The sequence below is a fragment of the Ovis aries genome, chromosome 9 (genome assembly GCF_016772045.2).
Source record: "Ovis aries strain OAR_USU_Benz2616 breed Rambouillet chromosome 9, ARS-UI_Ramb_v3.0, whole genome shotgun sequence".
Taxonomy (NCBI): domain Eukaryota; kingdom Metazoa; phylum Chordata; class Mammalia; order Artiodactyla; family Bovidae; genus Ovis; species Ovis aries.
Genome location: NC_056062.1, coordinates 3,676,940 through 3,688,817, shown reverse-complemented (window position 1 = coordinate 3,688,817; position 11,878 = coordinate 3,676,940). Strand labels below are relative to the sequence as shown.

Genomic DNA, 11,878 nt, shown 5'->3' with positions numbered 1-11,878 from the left:
ACACGAATGAGCGACTTCACTTTCACTTTTCAGTTTCATGCATTGGAGAAGGAAATGGCAACCCACTCCAGTGTTCTTGCCTGGAGAATCCCAGGGATGGGGGAGCCTGGTGGGCTGCCGTCTTTGGGGTCGCACAGAGTCGGACACGACTGAAGTGACTTAGCAGCAGCAGCAGCATATACTTAGGTTTAATGAAGTCTTAAATATATAGAATTATTTCATAGACACATTAAGAAAACATGAAATAGGTGACTAGATGGAGTTGAAAAAGATGCTCTTAAATATTTTATATTGTCCATGCCTTATATACATTGGGTTTTTAATGTTAGAGTGTTTGTTACCCTATTCAGGATACAGTGGCTTTTTAAAATAGAAATATAGTTGATTTACATTGTTGTATTAGTTTCAGATATACAGCAAAGTGATTCAGTTAGGAATATATGTATATATTCTTTTTCAGATTTTTTTCCCTTATAGGTTATTATAAAATATTGAGTATAGGTCTCCGTGCTGTATAACAGGACCTTGTATAATACAGTGACTTTTACTAGGACTTGTGAAATGATTTTTTTTCTAGTTTGTGGAATAATTTATTGTGGAACAGCTGAAAAGTTTCTCTAGTTTACTAATACTTCAAAGCATAATTTGTTTTCTCAGGAAAAGAACTGGAAAGATTGGCCCTAAATTTAAAATGTCACTCTGGTAGTTTAGTATTCAAAAATGAGTAACTACATGGAGTTACCAGTGATGTTTTAAAATTCATATTTTGGCTATATGTACAGGGTTTTTGTGGGTTTTTTTTTTTTTTTTTGGCAAGACCATGGTAAGATACCAAAGTGATCTGAGTCTTCATTCCAAAATGTTTCCCCAAATAATTTCTGAACCATATGGCAGAAATTTGATACAGATGACTAAATTTGCTCTCATGTTTCATTATTGTTCACAGTGAAACCAATGAGAGCTAGACTTTAGGTACTAATTAATACCTTAGAAATATGATCTTACATAAGACTTTTAGAGATACCATCTTTAAGTACTCTTACTCTTAAAAAAATAAAATAAAAAGCAAAGATCATAGATGAAGGGAAGAAACAGATTGAGTGACACTATATGCCAGCCAGATACTAGGCTAGACACTTCACATACCGTAGGTCATTCAACAGTATGATTAGATAGGAAGTTTTTTAAGCTGTGGAAATTTTCTTTTTCTAAACCTGTATAGCTCTTTTTAATTGAACTAATAGTCTATTTACAATGTTGTGTTAATTTCTGCTGTACAGCATACTGATTCCATTATACACACACACACACACATATATATATACATTATTTTTCATATTCTTTTTTATGGTTTTTCACAGGATGTTGACTAGTTCTCTATGCTATAGAGTTCTATAAGCAGGACCTTGTTGTTTATCCATCCTATGTATAATAGTTTGCATCTGCTAATCCCGAATAATCAATCCATCTGTCCCCCATCCCTCTTGCTCTGGGCAACCACAAGCCTCTTCTCTATGTCCATGAGCCTGTTTCTGTTTGTAGCTGAGTTCACTTCTGTCATAGTTGAGATTCCTCATATAGGCAATATTATATGATGTTTGTTTTTCTTTGTCTGACTTGCTTTACTTAGTATGACAATCTCTAGGCCCCCAAGATGCTGCAAATGGCATTATTTCATTCTTTTCTATTGCTGAATAATATTCCATTGTATATAAATACAAGGGAACAGTATATATTCCATATATTGGTATGTGTGTGTATATATACATACACCACATCCTCTTTATCCATTCCTCTGTCAGTGAATATTTGGGTTGCCTCCGCATCTTGGCTATTGCAAATAGTGCTGCAGTGAACAATGAGGAGCATGCCTCCTTTTGAATTGCAGTTTTGTCCAGCTATATGCCCTGGAGTGGGATCGTGGATCCTGAGCCAGCATAACTCTTGACCCACATGTCATAATGCAGAGATTATTTGCTCTGCCCTATGCTCCTCTTGCACAAGATCTTCTCTTGTTCAAGTCCTATTTCTTGAATCTTCAGCTGCCTCAGGCTTGATGTGGGACAGTCTCTGAAGGACTAGGCTAGTACATCAACTCACCTTTCAAAATATTCCCAGTACAGGCCACACCTTCAGTTCCCAGGTACCTAATGACTCATGCCCCTCCCCCAGCCTACTGAGTAGGATATCAAAGCCTCCTTTATCTCTTTGGGTGGATACAGAGTCATTAAGCTTAAACATGCCCTTTGCCAATAGATTTGAGGGTTGGGTTTAGTTATTAACTCGGGGGAGCCTCCACCCAGCTAACTATTCTAGGAAATAATTGGGTGAGTCAGGTGTTTTTCTATTCATATTTCAGCAAACCAGTAATCCCAGAGCACTGTGCTGAAGGCTGAATGTCCTGGAAACCTTGCCATCATGTCTCCATCATGACACAAACTCTGAGGATAACAGGAGAAAAGTACATTGTCAACAGAACTATGTTTTATTGTTTTTAAACAGCATTGCCTTATTTGTTATAAAGGGTCAATAAGTGTTTGTCCATCTCACCACTGATGAAGCTGTGAGCTGTTACCATAAGGCACAGTGCAGCACCTTCACTGAGTGGGGGACAGGAAGTGAGTGTCTGTGTTTAAGTGGGACCACAACCAGAGAAGTGCCTCCTCTGCCTGGAAGACAAACAGCACCGGGAGCATCTGCCTCTTTCCACTCAGAGAAAAGCCTAGCCTCCCTGGTGTGTTTTCCTTACGGCAGCCTGCGGTGTGACTGTGCAGGCAAGACAGCTCTGGGATACTCTTCCCACCAGCCAGGCACACACCTGACTCAGAGCAGAACCTGGAGGCCAGGAGGAGGAAGACAACAGCAAGGTAGCACCTCTCCTTGATCATCAGGGCAAACACAATAATTGCTCACCTGCTCAGGACCTGAGGATGCTTGTAATTCATAGAACACCATGAAGGGGACCTCACTTCTGAAATATAAGGACACGAGGGAAGTTTAATCCTCTGCAGAAAAAACATTCTCCTGAATTGTGTTCAGTACTTTATTGTGCAGTAGGTACTGAGCTAAACACCTTATATGCTTTTGCAATGAACAAAGCTCACAATTCCAAAACGTTGCTGTTCTTTCACCATTTTACAGAGGAAAAAAGTTTGGATAGTAACTTGCCCAGAGTTCCACAGCTGAGCCAAAATTTAAAGCAAAGTTTTGTTTGTTTTTAAGAGCCAAAACTATTGACAAGTGCATTATATTGCTATTAGTAACCGTTTAAATAAAACTAATGTGACTAGCATGCAGCCTGCATATCTAAGCTTAAAATTACTCGGTATTATATATATATGTATATAAGGGGCTTCCCTGATGGCTCAGATGGTAAAGAATCCACTTGCAATGCAGGAGACATAAGTTTGATCCCTGCATTGGGAAGATTCCCTGGAAAAGGAAGTGTCAACCCACTCCAGTATTCTTGTCTGGAGAATTCCACGGACAGAGGAGCCTAGCAGACTATAGTCCATGGGGTCGCAAAGAGTTGGACACGAGTGAGTGACTAACACTTTCACTTTCACATATATATAATAGCATATTTTGGTATAAAAATTTTATAATTAAAAAAACCATAAAATGAAACTTTCAAAGTAGATATTCTACCACAATAAGAAATAACTCGCAAAACATGGGTAAAATTCATAATACCAGCAACATCAAGATTCAGTTCAAACAAAAGCTTTGCAGACAAGCAAAAGCTAAAAGAATACAGCACCAGCAAAACAGCTTTGCAACATATTCTAAAGGAACTTCTCTAGATAAAAAACAAAAGGCCACACCTAGAAAGAATAAAATTACAAAATTAAAAACTCACTGGTAAAGGAAACACACAATAAAGGTAGGAAATCTTTCACACACAAAGATAGGAGGGAAGTTAAAAGACATAAGTAGTAAAATCATCTGTACAAATGCGTGGTTTTAGAAATGGATTTGAAATTGAGATCAGTAATTTAAAACAATCCCAGGTGGCTCAGTGGTAAAGAATCTGCCTACAAGTGCAAGAGACATGGGTTCAATCCCTAGGTCAGGAAAATCCCTTGGAGGAGGAAATGGCAACCCACATCAGTATTCTTGCTTGGGAAATCCCATGGACAGAGGAGCCTGGTGGGCTACAGTCCATGGGTTGCAAAGAGTCAGATACAACTAAGTATACACACATGCACGTGTAGACCACTACACAAAAACCTCATAGTAGCCAAAATGCAAACCACTGAGAATCACAAAGGGGAAAAAAACAGATTAAGATTTGACAAAAATGGATGTGAAGGCTCAGGCATTTTTTCTACTTCTCTCCGTATTTTTATATAAGTGTGAAATATTTTACATGGAAATACATTTGTGAAAAAGTAAGTCCCTCAATACCTATCTGGCGAAAATTCTGGCCATAATTCTTACCTTGATGATGCCTTGAGTAACCACAGGGGTAACGTGGGATGTACTGTCCACCTCATCACTACGGGCCTTTGCCGTCTTCATACGTGACCTCTGAGGCTACCAGAGAACTAACATCTTTCCAGCAGACAGGGAGAGAGAGAAAATCACACATGGGAAACTTCTGTTATGGGCTAGGTCAGGAAATGGTACCCATCACTTTCACTAACATCCTGCTGATAGAACTTAGTCACATGGTTGCTTCTACTATGGGAGGCTGGAAATGTGAAGTAACGTGTACCAGGAGGAGAGAGAAATAGGATTAAACAGCGAAGCAACCTTCCCTGGTCTATCCTACCTGGGCATGACATAGTCTTTCACTCGTCTTCCCTACTTACCCCTCCAAAAGAAAACAGTTCAAAATCCCATTCAGTCACTGTATCCAACTCAGGATCAAGGATCTCCAAGCAAGGCTCTTTTTCCATCAGGTAAAGATGCTGCCTGCGAATCTGAACAACTATAAATTATGATAAATTATCTTCCTATCTCCCTCCCTGAAATATACAAGAATCTGAACACCTATAAACGACAAATTATCTTCCCATCTCCCTCCCTTAAATATACATGCAATACATCACTGCGTTAACAAGGCGCTTCACTTCATATACACAACTACTTTTTGTTTTTCATCCTCATCCTATTATTTTGGTTCTTTTGCCGTTATAAAGGGTGGTTGCTGCTGAAAAGAACAAGAAACAAACAACCGAAAAGCTCATATCTAAACAACTTTGATCTCTACTGGGTGATGAGTAGTAATTCTCATCTCTGTAAAAGCCAACTAAAGTCACCTTCCTTAAACACCTTTCCTGACCCCATGAGCCCCAGGCACTTTTTGCTCCTTCTGCCTATATCATTCCCATCTGTGATTCAGACTTTAGAAGTCTGTAGAGGGCTTGCTAAGAAATCTACACTTGACCCTAGATAGCTACCAAAGAATTTTCGCACAAGCTTGACAACAATGAAATTTGCCGTTAGAAAATTCACTGGGAGATGCCTTGAAGGGGCATCAACTGAAAGCTGCAGATATTCAGAGTAAACTAAAAATAACAAAAAGAAACAGAAGAAGAAAAAACAGAAGGGCTAATCAGCGGCCTTGTTAGTATCAGTGAAATAGAGACAGTTTTGGACAAATGACTCAAGGGACCTTGAACATATCAGCTGCAGAATGTCAAAGCTCTTTTACTTGCTTGTGGACAGAAAGAAGGAGATGGGCTAAATAACAGTATCTTTATCAAATTTGAAAATCCTCAATTTAAAATCTTGTGCTCTCTGTCTACCTGTAAGAAAGCCAGATTATTCATTTGTTTACAAAAGATTCATTAGCTGATTTCAAGCAGGACTAGTTTTATTGCCCTGATATTGTGCTGTGTCTGTGCAGTGTGCTAAGGTGCTCAGTCGTGTCCAACTGTTTGTGACCCAATGGACTGTGGCCCACCAGGCCCCTTTGTCCATGGGATTTTCCAAATAAGAATACTAGAGTGGATCGTCATGCCCTCCTCCAGGGGATCTTCCTGACCTAGGGACTGAACCTTATGACTTACATCTCTTACATTGGCAGGTGGTTTCTTTACCGCTAAGTATTAATTTCTTAAGGATTAAAAAATAGGTAAGTGAGTTCTATTTCAATTTTTTTCAGAGGCCCAGAATTTTAAAGTAAATATCATCTTAACGTACATTCTTAATGAGTTATTTCATGAAATGAAACAAAGTATGTGACAGCATAGATACAAAAGAGAACATTCACTGAAGCCCATTCTGTGCAAGGCACTATGTCATAGAAGGAAGAACAAAACATGGTTTCTACCTTAAAGGAATCTTTAAGTCATGTAAAACTCAAAGGAAGATTAACATCTTCCTGTTTCAGGACACTACATATGAAGTGTTACCTAGGAAACTGGAAGTTCCGTTATTTTAGTACGAGACTAGAAAACCTTAAGTCTTTGTCTTACTCTGTTTGGACTATTATAACAAAATACCATAAACTAGGTAACTTGTAAACAACATAAAATTATTTCTCATAGTTATCGAAGCTAGAAGTCTAAGACACTATCAGCTTCAGTGTCTGGTGAGCGCCCTCTTCCTGGTTCACAGATGGCATCCTTTCACTCTGCCCTTGCACTGTGGGAAGGAAAAGGGTGCCTTCTTGGGCTGCTTTTATAAGGGCCTTGAGAGAGCATTATGAAAAACTGTATGCCAATAAATTTGACAACTTAATGAAATTAACAAATTTTTCTTGAAAAACACAGATTATCAAAGCTTACTGAAGATAAAGCCCATAACTGCCTTAAATCTATAAAAAAATTAAGAACATAAATTTGTCATTAAAACGTTTTTTCTCACCAAGAAAACCTCAGGCCCAGATGGCTTCACTGGGGAATTCTACCTAACATTTAAGGAAGAAATAAAAATATCAATTCTATGCAAACTCTTCCAGAATATTGATGAGGAAGGAGTATTCTACAACTCATTTTATGAAGTTAGTATCACTCTTATACTAAAACAAGACAAGCACGTCCCTGGTGGCTCAGAGGGTAAAGAATCTGCCTGCAATGCAGGAGACTGGGGTTCAATCCCTGGGTTGGGAAGATCCCCTGGAGAAAGGAATAGCAACCTACCCCACCAGTATTTTTTTTTTTAATTTTTAATTTTTACTTTATTTTACTTTACAATACTGTATTGGTTTTGCCATACATTGACATGAATCCACCACGGGTGTACATGCGACCCCAAACATGAATCCCCCTCCCACCTCCCTCCCCACAACATCCCTCTGGGTCATCCCTGTGCACCAGCCCAAAGCATGCTGTATCCTGCATCAGACATAGACTGGTGATTTGATTCTTACATGATAGTATACATGTTTCAATGCCATTCTCCCAAATCATCCCACCCTCTCCCTCTCCCTCTCCCTCTGAGTCCAAAAGTCCACGATACACATCTGTGTCTTTTTTCCTGTCTTGCATACAGGGTCATCATTGCCATCTTTCTAAATTCCATATATATGTGTTAGTATACTGTATTGGTGTTTTTCTTTCTGGCTTACTTCACTCTGTATAATCGGCTCCAGTTTCATCCATCTCAATAGAACTGATTCAAATGTATTCTTTTTAACGGCTGAGTAATACTCCATTGTGTATATGTACCACAGCTTTCTTATCCATTCATCTGCTGATGGACATCTAGGTTGTTTCCATGTCCTGGCTATTATAAACAGTGTTGCGGTGAACATTGGGGTACATGTGTCTCTTTCAATTCTGGTTTCCTTGGTGTGTATGCCCAGCACCCCACCAGTATTTTTGACTGGAGAATCCCATGGACAGAGGAGCTTAGCAGACTACAGTCCAAAGTGCTGCAAAGAATTGGATATGACTGAAGTGACTTAGCACGTATGCAAAATAAGATAAAGATATTATAAAAAAGAAAGTCTATAGTCCAATATCCCTCATTGACAAAGATGCAAAAAATATAAACAAAATTACAGCAAATTGAGTCTGACACTATATTTTAAGAAGACGATACATCACGACCAACTGGGGTTTATCCAGGAATGGAAGATTTGTTTAATATTTGAAACTGCTCAATGTAATTCACCATATTAACAAGCTAATAAAGAAAAACTATATATTCATCTCAATAGATTCAGAAAAAGCAGTTGACAAAATTCAATGTTCAATCCTGATAAAAATTTTCAGCAAACCAAGAATAGAACTTCCTCAACCTGAGAAATGACATCTACCAAAAAGAGTAAACAAACAAAAGCCAAAACCAAACAAATAACTTCAGTTAACACTGAAATTAAAAGACACTTGCTCCCTGGAAGAAAAGCTATGACCAATTAGTTCAGTTCAGTTCAGTTCATTTCAGTCGCTCAGCCGTGTCCAACTCTTTGCAACCCCATGAATCGCAGCATGCCAGGCCTCCCTGTCCATCACCATCTCCCGGAGTTCACTCAGACTCACGTCTATGGAGTCCGTGATGCCATCCAGCCATCTCATCCTCGGTCGTCCCCTTCTCCTCCTGCCCCCAATCCCTCCCAGCATCAGAGTCTTTTCCAGTGAGTCAACTCTTCGCATGAGGTGGCCAAAGTACTGGAGTTTCAGCTTTAGCATCAGTCCTTCCAAAGAAATCCCAGGGTTGATCTCCTTCAGAATGGACTGGTTGGATCTCCTTGCAGTCCAAGGGACCCTCAAGAGTCTTCTCCAACACCACAGTTCAAAAGCATCAATTCTTTGGCGCTCAGCCTTCTTCACAGTCCAACTCTCACATCCACACGTGACCACTGGAAAAACCATAGCCTTGACTAGACAGACGTTAGTCAGCAAAGTAATGTCTCTGCTTTTGAATATGCTATCTAGGTTGGTCATAACTTTTCTTCCAAGGAATAAGTGCCTTTTAATTTCATGGCTGCAGTCACCATCTGCAGTGATTTTGGAGCCCCAAAAAATAAAGTCTGACACTGTTTCCACCGTTTCCCCATCTATTTCCCATGAAGTGATGGGACTGGATGCCATGATCTTCATTTTCTGAATGTTGAGCTTTAAGCCAACTTTTTCCCTCTCCTCTTTCACTTCCATCAAGAGGCTTTTTAGCAATGGAGACAGCATATTAAAAAGCAGAGATATTACTTTGCTAACAAAGGTCTGTCTAGTCAAAGCTATAGCTTCTCCAGTAGTCATGTATGGATGTGAGAGCTGGACTCCAAAGAAAGTTGAGCACCAAAGAATTGATGCTTTTGAACTATGGTGTTGGAGAAGACTCTTGAGAGTCCCTTGGACTGCAAAGAGATTCAACCAGTCCATCCTAAAGGAAATCAGTCCTGAATATTGAAAGGACTGATGCTGAAGCTGAAACTCCAATACTTTGGCCGCCTGATGCAAAGACCTGATTCACTGGAAAAGACCTGAATGCTGGGAAAGATTGAAGTCAGGAGGAGAAGGGGACAACAAAGGATGAGATGGTTGTATGGCATCACTGATGAGATGGACATGAGTTTGAGCAAGCTCTGGGAGTTGGTGATGGACAGGGAGCCCTGGCATGCTACAGTCCATGGAGTTGCAGAGTCGGACATGACTGAGCAACTGAACTGAACTGAATATTAAACCTCATATGAAAGACGGAATATTGTTTTCTAAGATTAATAATAAGATAAGGATGGTGATCTTACTATTTTTCTTCGACAATGTATAGGAGGTTCTAGCTAGTGCAATAATGCAAGAAAGATAAATGAGAGGCCTTCTGATTAAAAAGTAGTAAAACTATCTTCATTCATAGATGATGTTATCATCTACATAGAAGACCCAGTGAAATCTACACAAATAGCTATTATAACCTTTAAGTGAGTGTGGCAAAGTTGCAGGATATAACAGTTTACAAAATCAACTGTATGTCTATATACAAATAGCAATTGGAAATTTAAATAAAAACAATAAAATTTACAATAGTATCAAAATATGAAATTCTTAGGGATAAATTTGACAAATATATGTATGACTCTGAAACTTGGAAATATTGCTGAGAGAGTTCAAAGAAGACCCAAAGAAGTGAGAAGATATGATAATCACTAATATTATTAAGATGTCACTTTTTTTGCAAATTGATCTAATGATTCAAAATACCACCAAATCAAAACTCTAGCAAGTCTTAATGTAGAAACTGACAAACTAATTAAATGCATATGAAAATGCAAAGGATTTATAATAGCAGAAATAATTTTGAGAGAGAATATAGTTGAAAAACTTTTTACCTAGCTTCAAGACTTATGAAAGTAAAAAATAAAGCTAATCAAAACATAGCCATATTAGCATAAATATATGCCAATGGGTCAATGGAATAGGATAGAAGTTCAGAAATAAACAGTCATATATCATCACCTGATTTTTCAACAAAGGTGAAAAGGAATTCAATGGACAAGGAATTGTCTTTTCAACAAATGGTGCTGAAAAAAATGGATTTCAATATGCAAAAAGTAAAGAATGTCAATCCATATCTTACATATAACAATAAACTCAAAGTAGATTTTAGCTTTAAATGTTAAAACTTTTATAACAAAACATAGGAGAAAATCTTTGTGATCTTCAGATCAGTATGTCCAGAATATATAAAAAGCTCTCAAAACTCAATAACATGAAAACAACCCATAACAAAATGTGAAAAAAAGTTAAACAAACACTTCATCAAAGTTACCTGATGACAAAGAACTCATGACAAAAGTCTCTCTCCACACATTAGTTATTAGATAAATATAAATTAAAACCATAATAAAATATCATTATATACTTATTAAGATACTAACATTAGAAAAGATTGACCATACCAAGTTCAAGAGGATTTAAAGCAACTGAAACTTTTAAACACTGTGGGAATGAAAGTTAATAAAATCACTGGGAAAACAATTTGATAGTTTCTTTAAAAATTAAACATACACCTGCCATATGATCCATTCATTCCGCTCCTAGATATTATCAAAGTGAAAGTATATATTCATATGAATACATGTAAAAATGTTCACTGCTGTTTAATTTGTAATAATCCAAAACTGGAAACACCACTCCACCACTACTGCCATCACCAGATCATACATTGATTCCCTAACCCCCAATGAGACTGTATTTGAAGATAAGACTTACAAGGCATTTAGGGTTAAATGAGGTTTAAAGGGTGGTACTCTAATTCAATAGCATTGGTGATCTTGTAAGAAGAAGATATTGCTCTTTCTCTTTCTGTCATGTGAAGACACAACAAGAAGGCAGCCTTCAGCAAGCCAGAAAGATAGCTCTCATCGGGAACCAAACATGCCAGCACCTTGATCGTGGACTTTCTGGAACTATGGGAATTAAAGTTCTGTTGTAGCCCCCCAATCTATGGTGTTCTGTTGTAGCCAGAGGTGATTAATCCAATGGAGTAGTACTAAATAATAAAAAGGAATAAATTTTGGGGATGTACAACAATATAGATGAATCTCAAAATAATTGCACTGAGTGTAAGATGCCAGACAAAAAATGTAGGCATTGTATGATTGATTTCATTCATATAAAATTCTAGAAAATGAAATCTAACCTATAGCGAAATAAATTGCTTTGGGTTTGCATAGGGTTTAGCACAGGTAGGGAAAGGGATAGGATATAGAGTTACAAAGAGGCTCAAGAAAACTTTTCATGGTCATTAAACATGCTCCTTATCTTGATTACTCTGATGATGTTACAAACATCAACATATATTGTACATGTTAAATAAGTGCAATTTTTGTCAATTCTATCTCAATAAGCCATTTTAAAATCTAATAAAATTTCACTTTAAACCTTGTAAAATTTTCATCTACAGATCTCAATCTTGACAATGTCATATTTATATAATCAATTTAAGCCACCAAAAAATTGTTGTTGTTCAGTCTCTAAGTTGTGTC

At 37.8% G+C, this 11,878-nt stretch overlaps 1 long non-coding RNA gene across 1 annotated transcript; it reads right to left on the bottom strand.

Moving 5' to 3' along the window:
* Positions 1–477: 477 nt before the first annotated feature.
* On the bottom strand, positions 478–5,892 carry LOC132660270 (uncharacterized). The gene is made up of 3 exons (XR_009601689.1): positions 4,815–5,892; positions 4,441–4,554; positions 478–2,971 (listed from the first exon to the last, which is right to left on the bottom strand). It is a non-coding gene; the product is annotated as an uncharacterized LOC132660270 (long non-coding RNA).
* Positions 5,893–11,878: the final 5,986 nt, after the last annotated feature.